Source organism: Oxyura jamaicensis, chromosome 1, assembly GCF_011077185.1.
Source record: "Oxyura jamaicensis isolate SHBP4307 breed ruddy duck chromosome 1, BPBGC_Ojam_1.0, whole genome shotgun sequence".
Lineage (NCBI taxonomy): Eukaryota > Metazoa > Chordata > Aves > Anseriformes > Anatidae > Oxyura > Oxyura jamaicensis.
This window is the reverse complement of record NC_048893.1, coordinates 20,185,660-20,203,565: the sequence shown is the minus strand read 5'-3', so window position 1 is coordinate 20,203,565 and position 17,906 is coordinate 20,185,660. Positions and strand designations below refer to the sequence as shown.

General features: G+C 36.5%; 1 long non-coding RNA gene across 1 annotated transcript in view; it reads left to right on the top strand.

Moving 5' to 3' along the window:
• Positions 1-6,656, top strand: part of LOC118160844 — a 20,586-nt gene extending 13,930 nt beyond the window's left edge. Inside the window, exon 3 of the long non-coding RNA XR_004747705.1 lies at positions 6,644-6,656. This is a non-coding gene — a long non-coding RNA (uncharacterized LOC118160844). The remainder of the gene's footprint in view (positions 1-6,643) is intronic.
• The last annotated feature ends 11,250 nt before the right edge of the window (positions 6,657-17,906 follow it).

Sequence of the window (17,906 nt, the reverse complement as noted above, 5' to 3'; positions counted from 1 at the left end):
TCTCTCTCTCTCTCTCTCTCTCTCTCTCTCTCTCTCTCTCTCTCTCTTTTTATTGGAGTTCCCCCCATGAATCTAACATTAGGGGAAGATGGTAAGGTTAAGAAGCTGACTGTGTAATGTAGTGGGGATGCAGCTGATAGAAAAGAGGGCACAACAGCTGACTTATGCTATTTGCTGAAATCATTCACCTTCCAGGGAGGCTGGACATGCTAAAGCAAAATGTTCCCAGAGTTGTTACTGAGACTCAATAATTCAAGCTAGCAAACACCAGTTTCAAGAAGTTCTTTGCTTTCCCTTACAAACATATCTAAGGTCAGCCATGAGAGGGACAAGTTAGCTTAATAGACACTGTTTCAATACATTGAAAACTGACAGCAGTGAAACTGAGAAATATGAAAAACAAGAGAAAAAGCATAGCCAGCAGCATATATGTCTGCTTATTTGCAAGCATTTTGGTGATCGTGTTCAGGACAGATTTCAGGAATCTTTCCTCAGCAGTAAAAGCAGGAGCCTTGAGGGAATCATTCTCATAAAATGATATCATAACAGTGAAGTACTGTACAGCTGAAGAACTTTCTGAATATATGAACCTTGCTGACAAATACCTAATCATGTATCAGAAATGGATACTTAAGCTTTCTTATTGTCTAATATGTCTCACTAATGTGACATATTTCTGTATGACATTTACAGAGAAAAAATATACTAAAAGTAAGAAAACAGGAAATTAACCTCATTCTGCCATTACTTTGAAATGTTTTAAGCTCAGGAAATAAATCTGCGAAGAAAAAATATATTCTGATTAGAACAGTTAAGGCCTTGTCCTTTTACGTTTTAAATCCCCAACTTCACTTAGAGGTAATCTTTTATAAATTTGTAAGAAGGCAGATTTTTATACCCATTTCATGGAAAAATCTAATGAATTTCAAGATCAGGTAATAATACAGACATTTTAAACTGTTACACATCTCAACTATTTACAAAGTTAAAGAAAGGGTTAAGTAGCATGCTATCAGTCATGCATATAAAATTTGGAGTGAGAGGAAGCAAGTGGATTTGAGGTTTTTCTCCCTCAGTTCATTCAAGGTTCACTGAACAGGAAAGTGAATTTTTATTATCACTTCCTGTGAAAAGAGCAGTTGACAGGACCCATCAGGGAACTGCCAGAAACCTCGAGAGTTTTAAGTATGAAGCTCACAGTCCACTGCAAAGTTTCCATGACAACTCACTCATTAAAATAAAAGGAATTTGTGCCTGATATTTACAGCTTTCAGCATATAGTTGAAAGCCTTGCATCTCAGATTTCCAAAGAATTTACACCTAGGAGCCAAGAATGCAGGCTGTCAAGAAATAAAGTGTAGTTGTAACATTTAGCTGTGAAAATGGAAAGGTTGTTCACAGGTTAGGCATCCTTCCATTTCTAGAATTGTAGTGAACATTTTTTCTACTTCTGCCAGTAGTGTGATAAAGGGTGAAATGGACTTAATATTAAGTTAGAAAGAGTCTTAAGGGAGGCTTTGAGTGTGAGCAGTTTTACTGACAATTAAGATATTCTTCCAAGCAAAAGGACTTAGCTCTGAAAATAGTTAAATTAAATGTATTTAGTTACTACTGTCTAAATTGCAAAAGATAAATCATAATTGATACTTCCTCAGGCTCAGTATCAATCACCTATATTAGGGGAAAGGAATGCAGGACTGAAGAGACACAGTAATAGCAGGGGTTGTTCATCTGAGGAACTGAAGTCCCTTTGAGCTCTTTTCTTTAATATCCACTATTCCTTACACTGCCATTTCCCGGTATCTCCCTTTGCAATCATGTTGGTTCCCTCTGTGTGGCTTTTATGCGGGGATTCTGTGATTCTGTGATTCTGTTATTTTGGTTTTACACGAGAGGTGAGAGAGCTGGAAAAGGGAATAAGATAAGTCAATGGAAAATAAGAAGGATGCTAGGGTAAGGTCAGTAACAAAGCTTAAGTATTTTTTTCTGACCTGGGCCAAAAGCAGCTCTTGTTGGCCCCATTTTTTCCGTTTCTGCAATCATATGAGGCTATAAAATTACTGTGGTTTCTTTTGGCCTTAGAATGGATGAATCTCATACTCTTTGATTAACAAAGCTTTTTAAACAGGTCACTGTACTGCATGCCAAGGTAATCGAGTATGTTGCTCTTCATAGATATCATCACAAAGTTAAAAAATAAGCAAAACACTTTACAAGAATACACAAGCACATTTAAATATGCTTTAAATTACACCATTGCCCAGCATATCCATTAATTCTAATTAATACTGAGACTTCACCTTCCTTGATTGTACAAGTATCTTTACACTAATGTGCAGGCAGGCTGCTTGCCCAACTGCATATCAAGTTACATTGTGTGAACAATGTCTGAGGTGAACAAAAACATCAGTGAGATATGTGTCAGCTGCTTGGGAGGATATGTTTATAGATGTGATTATGTCAAAATTACCCTGTTTATAGGTTCTGATCTGGTAAATTGCCTGCGAGGTCAGACAGTTAGACTCCTTCCCCTGCTCTCAGTGCTTGGGCTCCGACTTCCTTTAGCTCTGATCCACCACAGCAGCCTTTGTTGTTTCTTTTTTGCATATGGTCAAATGTGTTAAGACAGAGCTCAGCAGGCACTCTCTGTTCCTGTCTCTGAGGTATCATCAGTTTTGTACCCTCAGGGACAGGGACATGTTTTGCTGTCTCCCTAATTTATCAAATTTAGCAGTTCCCACATGTAATTCTTGAAGGACACCTACGGTTTCTCACTTTCATGCCTATAGCTCTTAGTCTTCCCTTGCAATGTGAAACTGGTTTCATTCATGTTATAATTTACTTCTGTTTCTCTGGTTTTTGTATTCAATCTTTTTTCCCTTGCACACTACCACAACTCCTGCTCCCTCCCTGCCTCCCAGAAGTCCTAGATTTAGTGCTCTGGTCATCCTGCTGGTGAAACTGTAAAATAAGCACAAACTGTGGTAGTTCAGTCAGAACTGTGTTATTTACTGGAGGACAGAAGAAGTCTTTCTAGTCTCAGAATACTCCTTTTCTAACCTGTACACTGGCTCTGAATTAAATCACTCTGGCAGGACCCCAGCTCAGGCAGAATCCCCAGTGATAAGCTCATGGACTCTTCAGCTGCCTTTTTCAAAGCGAGCTCCAGAATTGTCTCTCTGATAAGCTCCATAGTTTTAGCTTGTTACCTTTCTGTGGGAGGAGATGCAACAGGATTAGTGTTCTCCTGTTTTCAGTGAGCACATCCTCAGACTAAACATAACTGGAATTCCCTGGAGTACCAGCTTCCACAGAGCTCTCTGCCTTTTCTCCCATGAAGTAGAGCACATTAGAGGTGCCTGCAGGGTTCAGACTAGTGTCCTTTCAATTTCATCTCTTAGAAAAAATTTTATTTGCCCTTGGAAGATGGTAACTCTGCTGTGTATGATCTTATCGGTGTCCTGAAAACTTGGCTGATTTGGGAACAGTAAATAAATGTACAAGTCTTGTTGTCTGAAGCCTTCATTTCTGTGTCTTGCATAAAGCTTGCTTTTGTGTTTTAAGCCCTGATTCCACTTCTGAGTTTTATTATTATTATTATTGTTTGTTTGTTTTTCACCCCTAAGTTGTTGTTTTTATTTACTCTCTATATAAAGTTTGTCAAAATAATTTCCTTAGTTTCACCACCTTCTGGCTGTTAGACCACAAACCATACACAATATATCACCCAGATATATCTAGCGTATATGTCACTCTCTTTCAGACACATAAGTTATACTCTATGGTTCCTTAGCACAGGAAATATGAGTCAAAAATACACTAAAAACATTGTGATTGAGAAAAAAGTTAACCAGCTCATAAAATCCAATTACAATCCCAAAGTGTACATAGATGCAACAAATTGGCAAGTAACCTTTTCTCAGAACAGAGATTCTTGCCAATGTTGTTCTATTTCTAGGTGCTTTACACAACAGGTCGTATCTCAGGACTTTCTGCTTCATTTGAAGTCTTGGTTGATCTCTAGAACAGCTTCTGACAGCAATTCTTATAGGAGCTTGTAACTCGTTAATGTTTTTCTTTTTCCTTTACATTAAAAGCAGCATCGACCTCTCCATCTTTCAGTCATAAGAAATACATCCTTGCAATATGCTAGAAAAAAGTAGGAATTGAGATTGGAAAGACTAAAAAAAAAAAAAAAAAGTGATAAAAAGTAAATCATGGAATAAGCTAGTGGCCATCTGGAGAGCAGGGGGATCATAAAAATTAGTATGCCATGTACTTTTTACTGGCATCACCCACTCCATAGCACTGCAGGAAAATTCAGGAATGCACACAGTTCAATACATTTCTTATATATTTGAAAATTTATGGGTTGGTTTATAAAGATCTAGATTAATCTTGTTCCAAGCATTCTCAAGCTGGGAGAGGTCAATAGATATTGTAAATTTTAGCTATTCCATGGCAATGCACCTGCCACATTGGCTGCCAGCAGACTTAAAAGATGAATGTAATAGGTGCCTGCAAGATCAGGTGCCCATCTATCATCACATGTGAAAGATTCCTTATTTTGTCAAACAATACAACCATCTGATTCCTCCGGGGCTTAAGCTTTCTTTTCATCACAGGCATCAAATGCTAGTCAGCAGCTTCTGATTAGTCTCTTCACATACTAAAGACACCCAATTCTCAAACGGCAACTACAGGCCCCACAAGTTCTACTCTCGTTCTATGTTTAAGTTTATAATAAAAAAAACTCAATGAACAAACAAACAAAAACACCAAAATCTTCCCTGCTTACTCTTCTTTCCCTCCTGTAGCAGAAAGCTTTCCACAGAAGCATGTAAAGTGCTTTGGGTTTGGAATCTGACATTTTCTCACCACAGAGTGAATAAAAGCATATAGGTGGTGAGGATCAGAGGGGTCTCACCACAATTTAAGTGAGATGACACTTCATGAAATTGAGATAGTGGTTATAATGGTTCTAGGCAGGAGTATGCTTGAAATCAAGGCCTTGGAAGGGAAATTTTTGGGGTAATATTTTGTGTTTGAATGTTTAACAATAACTTTAAAAACTGTTTCTGGATAGCCTTATTTTTCAGTATATAATTTTCTATGTTTGTTTGCAAACATTGTTTTTGTTTGTTTGTTTGTTTGTTTTAAACTTTGTTGAAGGTCTTTGTTGAAGATCTTTGCAGCACCAGCCATCCAGTTCTGTCTCACATTGAACATCTGGATCATCTGTCAGTGCAGTTTGGAAAGATTGGAGTGTTCAGAGGAATCAAAGGGATTGGGATTAGATTTGGGAGCTGGATATTAAATTCCAATATATTATTCCAGAAATTCCATCTAAAAATACTAAAGTTACCAATATTGCCTCCTGTTTATCTTTAGTTTTATATAAACCCACAGAGATATGATCTTTGTCTACTATTCTTTTCCTCTTTCTCTCTCTACTTAATTTTTTATTGCTCTTTGTGCATGAACTCAAGGTCTAACTAAACATTTTTTCATAGCTGGGGTCTTGGGCATGTCATTTTCAACACGCACCATTGTGCAGCACTGCTAAGAAAAGTAGTCCTGCTCCTTACAATATTTATGGTTTTCTCATGCAGAGAGGTGAGACACATTAAATGGCTCAACAACCATCTTCTATTTAATTGTATCAGCAAGAAGAGTCTATTCTTCCCTGTATTTTCCATTCCCTGGTTCTCTGGTTTCCTTCTGTCTGTCTTTGATCTGTAAAGACACAGTAATTGTAATTGTATCTTACTGTAATTGTATCTTAAGGATAGTAGGTGAGCTGGATCAGATAAAACAAAACCTGATCTGTACACTACTTTAAAACTCAAATTGAATTTGAATGCAATAGCTTCAACTACCATCGGTGGCTTTTTGACCTTCAGGGTCAATGCAGTGAAGAAGTTATTACATACCTAAATTACATGGATGTCATTTTTACTTAAGCACATTTTAAAGTATAAACACACACAAGCTAGTTTATTAAATTTCTTGCAGACGTGAAAGCTTGGAGTAAAACGATGAAAATATATTGCAGATGAATCAGAATTCTCATGGCTAGGGGAAAGGTCAACAGACACAGTGAAAACATTAAAAATCTCCAGCTATATTTTTGCTAATAGAGTTACAACCTTAAAAAAACAACAAAAATTTTTTAGGAACAAAAATGTTTCTTTGATTTCTTTGGATTGAAAGATCTTGTTTCCTGGCCAGCACCAGACTACAGCAAAATATTACCTTAAGTAACCTACTCTGTATCCCCATCCTCACCATTCAGTATGGTACTGTAATCACCAATGATTATTTTTATTTGAGGTAAAATAATGTTTTATCATTATATGAATAATTTCAATGCTGCATCAGCTTGGGAAAACTATCTGTAAGCAGTGTGTAACTGTACCCATTCAACTTTTTGCATCATGATGAAGTCCATGGAAGTGTGTCTGACAGGTGGTGTGGCCTTCTGTGCTGCAGCTGTGGCTGACTGTGCTGCAGCCTCACCCATCATAGATGTCCTCACAGAGGGACAGAAAGCACAAACTGACAGTGACTCAGTGGCTCTGGTTCTGCAGCTGCTGATGGGATGTGGCTTAGTGGGCAATACTGATGGTAGGTGGACAGTTAGACTAGATGATCTTAGAGGTCTTTTCCAACCTTAATGATTCTATGATGCTATGATTTTATGATGTGGTGGCAGCCACCTGCCTGCTGACCCACAGGATGGATAACTGACAGGGGACATGTCCAAGGACTGAATCCATGGGTGCACTCAGGCATGTAATCCTACATGTTCCTAGGGTTTGCCCTGCCAGACTGCAACCACCCATGTAGACACACCAGTTGAACTTGAGGACTGTATCTGCAGGCAGCCTGACAGTTGCTTTTGGCCAGAAGAGGAGATGGGATATATATACCTAACATTGAACCTAGAGTTTTATGATAGGGTTCCTGTTTACTTTTCTTAGGCTGGAGCTTACCAGCTGGTGGTAGTAATTGTAGCACCCTACCATTCAGCAATCTCCATTCTCCATATCCTACTCTATCCAAGTGTACTTACTTTATTCAGAACAAACATATTTACTGCTAAATGTTTCTCTTTCCAGCAGCCAAAAGCCAAGGCTTTAGCTAAATAGGCTCATCAGTGTGTAGGAAGTTTTTTTTTTTTTTTTTTTTTTTTTTTTTTTTTTTTCCCTTAAAGAGAATGAATAAGAGTACAACTAATAAAACGTAAGAATAGTTTGAATAGAAAACAAGTGTGGTTTTATATTGCTTCATTTGACAAATATTAAAAAATAAAAACACGTTTGTGTGTATAGAACCTGTTAACCAATCTGATGCTCATAACAATAATTATAGTAATGATAATAACTATAATAATTGTACTGTGAAATGAACAGAAGGGAAAAAGGCTGTGTTAACAATAATCACTGGTATAGACAACCACCAGAACACGTAATCTAACAAATCACTGAAGAAATTACTGTATCACTAAGCCTGGATCAATAACACAAATTGCTTGGTACTCACATAAATGAAAAGAATGAAAACAATTAATGCTATTGTTTCAAAGCAGTCATCAGTTACTTAAAAAAAATAAAATAAAATAAAATAAAATAAAAATAAATAATTTTAAAACCTAAAATGTATCTTTGTGCCATGGGTACTCTGAACATGCAATGAGTCATTAAACTTTGAGGTACGTCCTCAGCAGGTGTAAACTAATGTAACTCTGCTGAATTCAAAGGCATCTTGCCATTTTAGCTCTGGGACTAAATTTAAACAGCTGCAAAATTTAAACTCCTTCCAAGGTTAAGTATCATCTGAGCAGTGGCCTTTAGACCTAAAATCTGGGGTTATGTTCTAAAGTGGTAGTAAGGTGCATAAGTCCTGCAGATCATGTCCCAAAGGCCTTTGAATGTGCTCAACAGTCACTGCAGTAATGTTGTACTTAGATTCAGTTTGGAGCTGTGAGACTCATGTAGTAAAGAATAAATACCTTAGGAGAAAATCATTTACTAACTAGTCCAATATGATTATGCACAGTTTGTGTACAAAAGTAATATCCATCCAAAAATATGAAGTGTTTTCTATTAAAGGAACATTAAGTCTCTTACAGAACTTCAACATTTTCAGCAAGAGTTTGTTAAATCTTTAATATAATTATTGCTCAGGCCAGATCGAAATGCAAACGGTGATTCAAGACTACTAATAGAATGAACATCAAGTTAGTATTTGTAGGGTCACTATAAGCAAAGTTTTGATTAGGCATGCATTTTTGTCTAACACCAATTATGCATTCTAAGAGTAAAACAAAACAAAACAAAACAAAACAACCTTTCCCACATGCTTAGCATTAGAATCTTGATTCTGTGTTATTGGAAGCACTGGAAATAAGAAGAACACTAATATTATAGAATCACAGAATCACAGAAAATTATGCTAAAGGCAGTTCTTAGTTGATTAGATCAAAGATCACAGATTCACAAAGATTTGCAGAAATTTCAGGTATTTATTAAGTAGGATCCTGAACTATGATGTCCACCTCTGACTGCCTGGGTAAATGAAGAAGAAAAATAATAACAGCAACAACAGATTAAGTAAGTTGCTGTAACTCTGTAAGTTGCTGTAACTGCTGTAAGTTGCTGTTAGGGAAAAACATTTTGTTCTATAATTAGTTGACCTAAGGAAATGTGTTTTCCTATTTATTTGTATATGAGAAAGTTTCTGTACTGGTACTGAACTACCCTAGATCATTTTACATCCCTATATTATCCTCTCTTCCTCTTTAGGCTCACCTAAAACTGACTGGGAAACTGACTGGTATCAACCAAAATGTATGAAGAGCAAGTTTCCTTTACCATCTCCTCACTGGAAGTGTAATTTGTGTTTCTTTCCCATACCTGGTTAATAGTTCTTGCAAAATTTTTAGAAATGTGACTTTGTGACTTTGTGACCTTTATCCCTCACTCAAATTTGACTAAAATTGCCCTGTGGCTTTAAAAATCATTATAGACAGTGGGATAGATGTTTGCCCAGACAACACAATCACATTAAAATTACTTCTTTAGGAAAACATGACAGAAAATAGATTGAAGAGAGCTTGGTTTATTTTGACATTTTCACAATTTATTTCCTGGTTTGATTTTGCAAATGTGAATCGCAAATGTGAATCACAAATGTGTGGTGTTTATTATTCTCATGTAAGAGTCTGGCTTCATCTTATTCACACACTGGGAGATCAATGTGGTTTTGGCTTTGCAAACTATATCTGGGGTGATTCAAATCCAGCCGTTATATTATACAAAACATTGAAGTTTAATTAACTCATTATTACTAAAAAAAATATGAAAGAACTAAATAACTTTATTTTGTAGAGACAATGGCTTTACTGTATCATGAACTGTTAAGTAACCAAGAATAAAAAGAGCAATTTTTCTGCTCAGTTTTCTGCTTATTATTTATAAATAAATGTCAACTCTTGCCCAAAATATGGATGAAATATTTTCTTAAGTTCTTTAATTTTCATTCTTTTCTGAATGTCTGGAATTTATTTCAGGACCAAATGTGCTAAAATAATGAGGGGATGATATCTGACTAGTATTCATGTTTGAGTCTTTACAAGAATATAACATGACAATTGCAGCCTGAATTTGCCAAACCAACACTTATTGGTCTCAAGTTCTGAAGAATATATATATTGTTGGTGGTTTCCCAAGTTTTTTAGTTTTTTTTTTTTTTTTTTTTTTCTTTTACTTTATTTAGTGGATGTGGCCTTGTGAAATATAAATGTTTTTGAAAAAAGAAGGGATCCCACAAACCACAAGAAAACAGGGACTAAATACGACACTGTACTTACTAGCAATAGACCTATTTGACAAAGAAATAATCTATCAAGACAAACATCAAAATAAGACAGAATGATGCACCAAGGAAAGTAACAGAGGAAACAATGCTGTATTAGCAGAAAGGACAAGATGATCTACCCAGTGGATATTTCAGATTGTTACAATTCAAATCAAGAGTATGTTGTTACTGACAATGTCTGGAGTCATTGTGTTCCCTTAAACAACACAGAGATGCTGCCAATAATGCCATGTATCCTCTTAAAATGTTATGTTGTCTGAAAAACTGTTTGACTTTCATTGATATTTTTGAGGAGTCAGAGATGTTTCTCTGTGCAAAACTTTATTTTTCAGGTGAAAGAAAAAAAAAGAAGCAAAGTGGAAGAGAGGCAGTTCTGCTGATGTACACCACTTATTTTCAATAGTGAGGAGAAGGCCAGGAGACTCAGGAGAGCATATTCAAAAAGAATCTAACCTAACATGCATAGTCAGTAGCTAATCTTGAACCTGTGTAGAGTGGTTTTATTCTTGACAAATCTTTATTTATCATTTAAATGCATTCAGCATATTTATTTATTTTCTTTAAGCTCATGTTGCCTTGCAGCAAACTTCCTAGCAAGCCCCTGCCCTGTTTCCGTAAGGCTCTGGCCCTTATATACTCCCCAGCAGAGCAGATTCTTTCAGGGGCTACTGTGGTAGCTTTACCTGTCTATGCAGCTGAAGTCCGCTACAACTGCTCTCTCACTCCCCCTACTCAAAGGAAAAAGTGGAGAAAATATGATGGAAAAGAGCTCAAGGGTTGAGTTAAGGACAGGGAGATCATTCACCAGATATTGTCATGGGCAAAACAGACTCAGCATAGGGAAATTAATGTAATTTATTGCCTATCACTAGCAGACTAGAGCAGTGAGAAAACAAAAGCAAGATAAAAACACCTTCCCCCCCATCCACCCTCTTCTGAACTGGCCTCATGTTGTGAACATCTCTGCTCTACTGAATGTTGAAGAAATTATCTACATCTGTCTATCTCTATTCCTCTACTTTTGTCTCTGTGTCTATCTGCATGACTAAATTAGTTAATGTGAACACCTTTTGGAAAGTTTAAGCTACCTGAGTGGAAAACTGGCCTCATCCTTACACTCCGCCTCCGATGCAAGATAATTTGAGATTACTATAACAAGATAAAGGTGAAAATGATAATTCCAAGTCTTGGTAGCATTTCAGAAGCCTTGGTTTACCTCTTCTCTGTGCCATCTGGGAAAAAATCATATACTTTCTGGGGCACAGGGATTGGCTTACTGTATGAACTGGATCACTTCTACCCCTTCATGCAATACTAATGGAATTGAAAAGACTTTCTAAAGGGCAAAATGAGTGGTGAAAATTAGATTTTATTTCCCATAGTACTATATGGCAGAAGAAATAGGCACTAACTCCTCTCCAGGAATGTCTGTGCAGCAGAACATGGAGCAGTCAACTGGGAAGTGAAAAATGGGAGCAGAAAAATTAGATTAGCAGGGTAAAGATATTCTGATCACAAAGGGAGCTTTTACTTGTAAAGAGAGGGCACTGCTGAAGCTTGAATCAAGGCTAAAGTAAATTTGACCAGTCTCTTGGCCACAGACATGCTAATAAAAACCTAAAAGTCTCATGTTAGCAATCAAGAGACTGTAATTTTCAGTACAAAATAAATTCATGAAATCATTATGAAACTTCAAAACAAGATCTCATTCAGAGCCTCCAAATTGCCTTCAGTAACTTTATTTCCTTTACAAGGGATAGAAAACTGTAAGGCACTGAAGCAGAATAAAAATGAAGAAGGTTTTTCAATGGACTCATTGTAGGAATAAAGAAAATAAACTATCAAACTGGCCTTTATTGTCAAGGTAAAGAGCCATTTCTGTGCTGAACATTTCTGCGCTGATTTGTGAGACACACTGTCTCCATGTAAAGTTTACGTCTATATCCTATTCACATTTTGGTCCTGAATGCAGCAAGAAAAAATAGGTTAAAATAACTGGGAATTATTCTCCAAAAAATTATGTCACCATTACCTCAGAGTAAATGTGTCTTTAGGTTTTTGTTGCTCCTTAAATAGCTTTTTTGTGCTGTTAGAGTTTAAGCACTGCTGGAACTCTGTCAATTCTTGACCTTATTTTTTTTCTTGCCTAAGTAAGGAAAACTCCCAGCTGATTGTAAGAGTGCTCTGTTGCCATCACAAAAGACCCTCTTCTTTGGGAGAAAAGCTGAGTTTCCGGTGTGAGATCATCAGGTTCAAGAAAAGGAGAAAAAAAATGCTCTTAAAAAAATAACTGAAACAGACAGCAGAGCAGGAACTGGTGATTGTCTGGCACACAGTCAGATCGTCAGTCATGGCAAGGCATGAGCAACACGGGCTTTGCAGCTGCAGCCTGAAAAAAATTGGTGAGACTAAACAGTGAGCATTTATCAACAACTGGAAGCATTTAGACAAAGCATCTAATTTTTCATTGTCTTCTTTTATAATCAGCCTTTTTTTTTTTTTTTTTTTTTTTTTTTTTTTTTTTCCTTTGCATTTTTCTTCAGTCTGAAAGGCAATTGGCATACAGAGTTCTCACTAGACCTTCTGATGGCTTTTTCTTCTCTCCTGGATTGACAAGGTAGAACTGATTGTACACAAGAAAGTTTTGGCATGATTAAAAGATTTGGGGGCCAGGAAGATTGTCTGCAGAATTAATTTAATTTTAATGGGATGAAGCTGGCACTGTTCCAAGCTGGATCCTGGGCAGAAAGAAGATGTTTCTCCCCAGCAAGGCTCTGGACTCAGATTGACTCTGGACTCTGTTAAATGCTTGAGTCTTCAGAAGTTTAGATGCTTGGCCAAGTAATACCTGGTTCCTGTCAGCTGCTGTGGGCTATATAATTCCTGTGACAGAGGGAAGCTAAGTGCACAGACCAGTCTCTTTTTCATAGAAATACAGTTTACTGCCACAAGACACACCACGAAGGCCAACAGTGGGAACAGATGAGTCCCAGGCTTGTGCTCTCCACTTCATACTGAGGGTTGTGAGAAGGAGGTGTGCAGTGGAGTTGGTAAAAAAAAAAAATAAAATGTGTTAGAATGTGAGTATTGGAAAGAACGATATTAGTGGTGGGACATTAATACTAATAATAAAACGTCTGACTTTTGCTCTAATCAAGCATGTAGGGTCACAGGGAGGCTTGTACTGTTATCATGGGATATCCTTGTCTCAAATCTTTAGGAATGGTGAATGATTTCCTTTAGCAAGGAGGTAGTGCAGGCACAATCCACTCCTATTCTCACCATGTAATGGATGGCCGTTTTCTTTCTGTTTGTGAATTCAGTGACTGTAATTATAGTATGGATGCAAAATACCTTGAAAAGTGGTATAGCACTTGCTTGCAATAGAGAGGGGAAACTCAGCACATATATGAGGATATCTGAGGCAAGAAGATCTGTTAACTGGAGAGATAAACATCTAACCAAATGGTTAGCAATATGCCAACAAATAAATGTATGGCAGAAAGCAAGTTTTCCTTAATGGAGACAGGACTCAATGTCCTCACTTCTTCATTATTTCCAGACAGATATATCAACTGAGGACTTGGTCCTTCATTTCTACTACTTGCATATAACTAATTGCATGGAGAATTACCTAGGTGGCAGTAATCACTCAGTGATCTGACGTGCATCATAATCCTTACAAGATTTTTGTGGTACTAAGATTGGGGGGAGGGGGAGGGCAAACAAGTTTCAACTCTTAAAAGAATATTTTGTCTTAACTATGTTTCGCAGCAGCTTATATAGCAGATTTATGACCAGCACAAAGAAAGCATTCATGGATTCTGGTTCATCACTGAAGTTGTGTATGCACAGAGCATTTAATTCTACATGTCATGAAGAGCTGCTGAACCTACAGAACAGTACATTTAGTTTCTGAACTGTTAGCAGAAAACTCATACTGCAGAGAATATTATCCACTGTTGCTTCATCCTCACTGATACATCAGCATTCAGCTATTCTGCACATTAAGCAGTGGCCACATAGGATGAGAGGAGAGAAAAAAGAAATGGGAAGAAAGAGGGTGAGCTCTGATGGAATTGAGATAGGATAATTCTGAAAATAATACAAAGATATGGTACTAAACTTCTGTATGTTGAAATAAGTCTGTGTCTCCTAGAAAACAAGTATGATATAACTATAGACATGAAAACTTTGCCCCAATCCATGCCAGCAGAAGCAATTGGGAGGACACAAATAAAAATTATATGTGAACTACAAGAGCTCATTCAGCGTGCAGCTCTTGTAGTTCACATATAATTTTTATTTGTGTCCTTTTATTTTATTTTATTTTTATTTTATTTTATTTATTTATTTATTTTATTTTATTTTATTTATTTTATTTTTATTTTATTTTTTATTTTTACTTTTTTACTTTATTTTTACTTTATTTTACTTTTATTTTATTTTATTTATTTGTGTCCTGTTTTATTTGAGGTCCAAGTGGAAATATAACTGTGTAAGCATCTCACTTCAAAACCTTTTGAAGGTAGTAGGTAGCTGATGGTAAAAGCTTCAGGGTTGGTTTCCACCTCAGTCCTGGGGTTTCCCCTGAGTCTTAGATGATGATGGTGATTCTGTGGTGATACTTAAGAATGTATAACTTGGCTGGTATATGAAAAGAAAATAGAAATACTGTTCACCAGACAGCAAGATGGGCAAACATTCACATTCCTCTGAAGGCATATGAAAAAGCTATACTGATATAATGTCAATGTCTTGTATTCATGACCACACATCATAGAAGAAAGCACAGCATGCAGATCTCAGTTGGTCATTAATAATGCAATTAATAATGAAAACTCTCTCTTAACTAAATTATGATCTTATTTTAGAACTGACTACACTTTCATTGTAATATGAAAGTGTGAAATTCATTATTGTTTTTGGATATAAGTGTATTTTCGGTCCAAGTTCAATGGTACAATTCATAATTAGTCATATCTCCACTAAAGAGAGAGAAGTTGTGTCCCATTCTGCTGGTAGTGGATTTGACCAAGTTATCTGTGGAATGAATCTCTTCAGAGTTTTGGTTCAGAGACAGAGAAAGATGAGAAAAAATATCTTGACTCTGTTGGGAAGATAAATAAATAAATGAACAAATAAATAAATCACAGGCATGCATTTATGTGGAAGAGATAGTATAACAGCCAATATTAGAAACAGAATATTCACACAATTTGCAGTATGTGCTTTTGAATGATGCCATTGAAGATTCAACTTTGCTAAGTAAATATATATGAAAATGATTATACTTCCTGACTAAGGATCCTCTGTACAATTCACAATAACGGTAGAGTCAAAAGGAAAAGAATCAGAAATAAAGACATTTATGGAAGTTCTAAAAGGTGAAGGGAAAGGAAATGTTATTGTTAATGTAGCAGATACTTAAAATAGTGAGTGAATAGAAATACTTCTATGCAGAGACTGAAATGTAACAGACACCCACATCACTGCAATACAGCCTCCCCCCTCTCCTTTATTGCTTGTAATTTCTTTTATCAACTTATCTAATCTTTTTCATTTGTAAAATAGAAAGAATAATGTTCCTTTACGCACAGGATGCTATACTGCTTAATACATTTGAAGTATATTGCAATACATGGATTGTCCATTCTGAAAAAGTTCTGAGAGTTTTAATTTTGCTAAAAGACTAGAGGTAGATTTTATTTAGATCTAGATTTTATCTATCTTTTTTAAAGGGTAGATGGATTTTATCAATCATTATCTAGTGAATACTGAGAATCTCTATTACATTTATTGCTAAAAACTTGAGAACATTTTAAGTTCTCCTAAACTAATCAATTTCTGCTTATATAGGTGCAGGTTTATAATATATTATCTATAAATATAAATATCTATAACTTTATGTTAAGACTCTGTTGTGGTTTAACCTGGCTGGCAGCTAAACATCACACAGCCGTTCGCTCACCCTCCCCCCTCCCTCTCTGGGATGGGGGAGAGAAACAGGAAAGTGAAGCCTGTGAGTTGAGATAAAGACAGTTTATTAAGATAGAAAATAATAATGATAATAATAATAATATGTACAAACAAGTGATGCACAATGCAATTGCTCACCACCCGCTGACCGACGCCCAGCCCAACACCGAGCAGCCGGCCCCCCCACCCCAGCTAGCCACCCCTATATATTGTTTAGCATGACATCAGATGGTATGGAATACCCCTTTGGCCAGTTTGGGTCAGCTGTCCTGGGTATGTCCCCTCCTAGCTTTTGCTGCACCCCCAGCCTGCCCGCTGGCAGGACAGAGTGAGGAGCTGAAAAGTCCTTGGCATAGTGTAAGCATTGCTCTCCAGCAATTAAAACATCAGCATGTTATCAGCACTCTTCTCATCCTAATCCAAAACATAGCACCCTACCAGCTACTAGGAGGGAAAAATAACTGTCCTAACTAAAACCAGGACAGACTCTTTTTGAGAAATCCAATAATGAGGATTGTTAAAATCATATTGGAATTGTTAACCAGACCTTTACCAGAGATCCTAAATGATCGGCATGACGGCATGATAGCTGAAAGAACAGGAAGTCACAAATTAGGAAGGAACGTTGTGATTTCCTTCCTCCTTGTTGAGTTTATGCTAAATAACTCTTGTTCATTCAATCTGTTATTGTGGATCATGGATTCATCAACCTTTAGTTATTTCTGGTTTCCTCATTTAGGTTCTCTCCAACTAGTTCTCATCTTTCAAAGAGTAGACAATTACATGCTGATATGGACAAAATATGTCCTCTAGATAATATTATGAATTCTATTTCTATCAGCTAATCATTTCAGTCTCCATTGGACAGTGAATCAATGAGGTTGCTTCTTAACATATCTTTCTTTTTCAGTGTGCATGCTGAGGATTCTTCAGATTGTATGGTACCTCTTACTATGAATAAAAGTGGTGTTATAACACAGTTTGACGACCCTAATAAAAGAAATTAGTCAGATGAAAGTGCATTTGCAAGATATATTATTGCAAACAAAAAATTTAATAAAAAGTTAGGATTGACGTTTAATTTGGTATGACTTAAATATTACAAAATGTATCTCCTATTACTCTATTATAGCAATGACTCAAAGATATTGTAATAAAAAACTCAATTAATTTGTATTACATATTTTAAGAGCATTAGTCGGTTTTATTGAAATATCCAAGACTGTGTAAGAAAGGAGAGAAAACTGGACTAGATTCTTGAGTCACCTGTATTACATTATATTCTTTTCTGGATCTACATTTTATTATTTTGTTGCTATGACTTACGACTTACTTCAAAGCACAATATTATTGGAGAAAGGGTATTTGTTGAATCTCAGAGTTCATTTTGCAACTGACTTTATGCCTACTTTTCTCTTTCTAACTGTTAATTCTAATTAGGGGTAACTGATGCTTTGCACTTCTAATGGAAGTTCCCAAGTAAGAACAGGTAAATTAATAAAGGCACACTAAGAAGTCACTCAAACCTTCAAAATTTAAAGTCATCCATTCTGTTCATCAAATGATTTGTCATCTTCAGGCTTGCAGGGAATAAAATGTACCAGGAAGATCCCAGAACATACTGAATTGTTGTCTTGGTAATATTTCCAAATGAATTTTCTAGGCTAATAAGGACTATCTCTAAGAATTTGATAGATATAGAACCATAAAATCACAGAATCAAGTTGGAAGGGACCCATAAGGATCGCTGAGTCCAACTCATGGCAACACATGGGTCTACCCAAAATTTTAGATCATGTGACTAAGTGCACAGTCCAAATGCTTCTTTAACTCTGACAGGTTTGGTGTTGTGGCTATGTCCCTGGGGAGCCTGTTCCAGAGCTCAAAAATCCTCTCAGTGAAGAACCTCTTCCTGATATCCAGCCTGAACCTCCCCTGTCACAGCTTGACACCATTCCCTCAGGCCCTATCACTGGTCACTAAAGAGAATAGATTGGCTGCCGCCCCTCCACTTCCCCTCATGAGGAAGCTGTAGACCATGATGA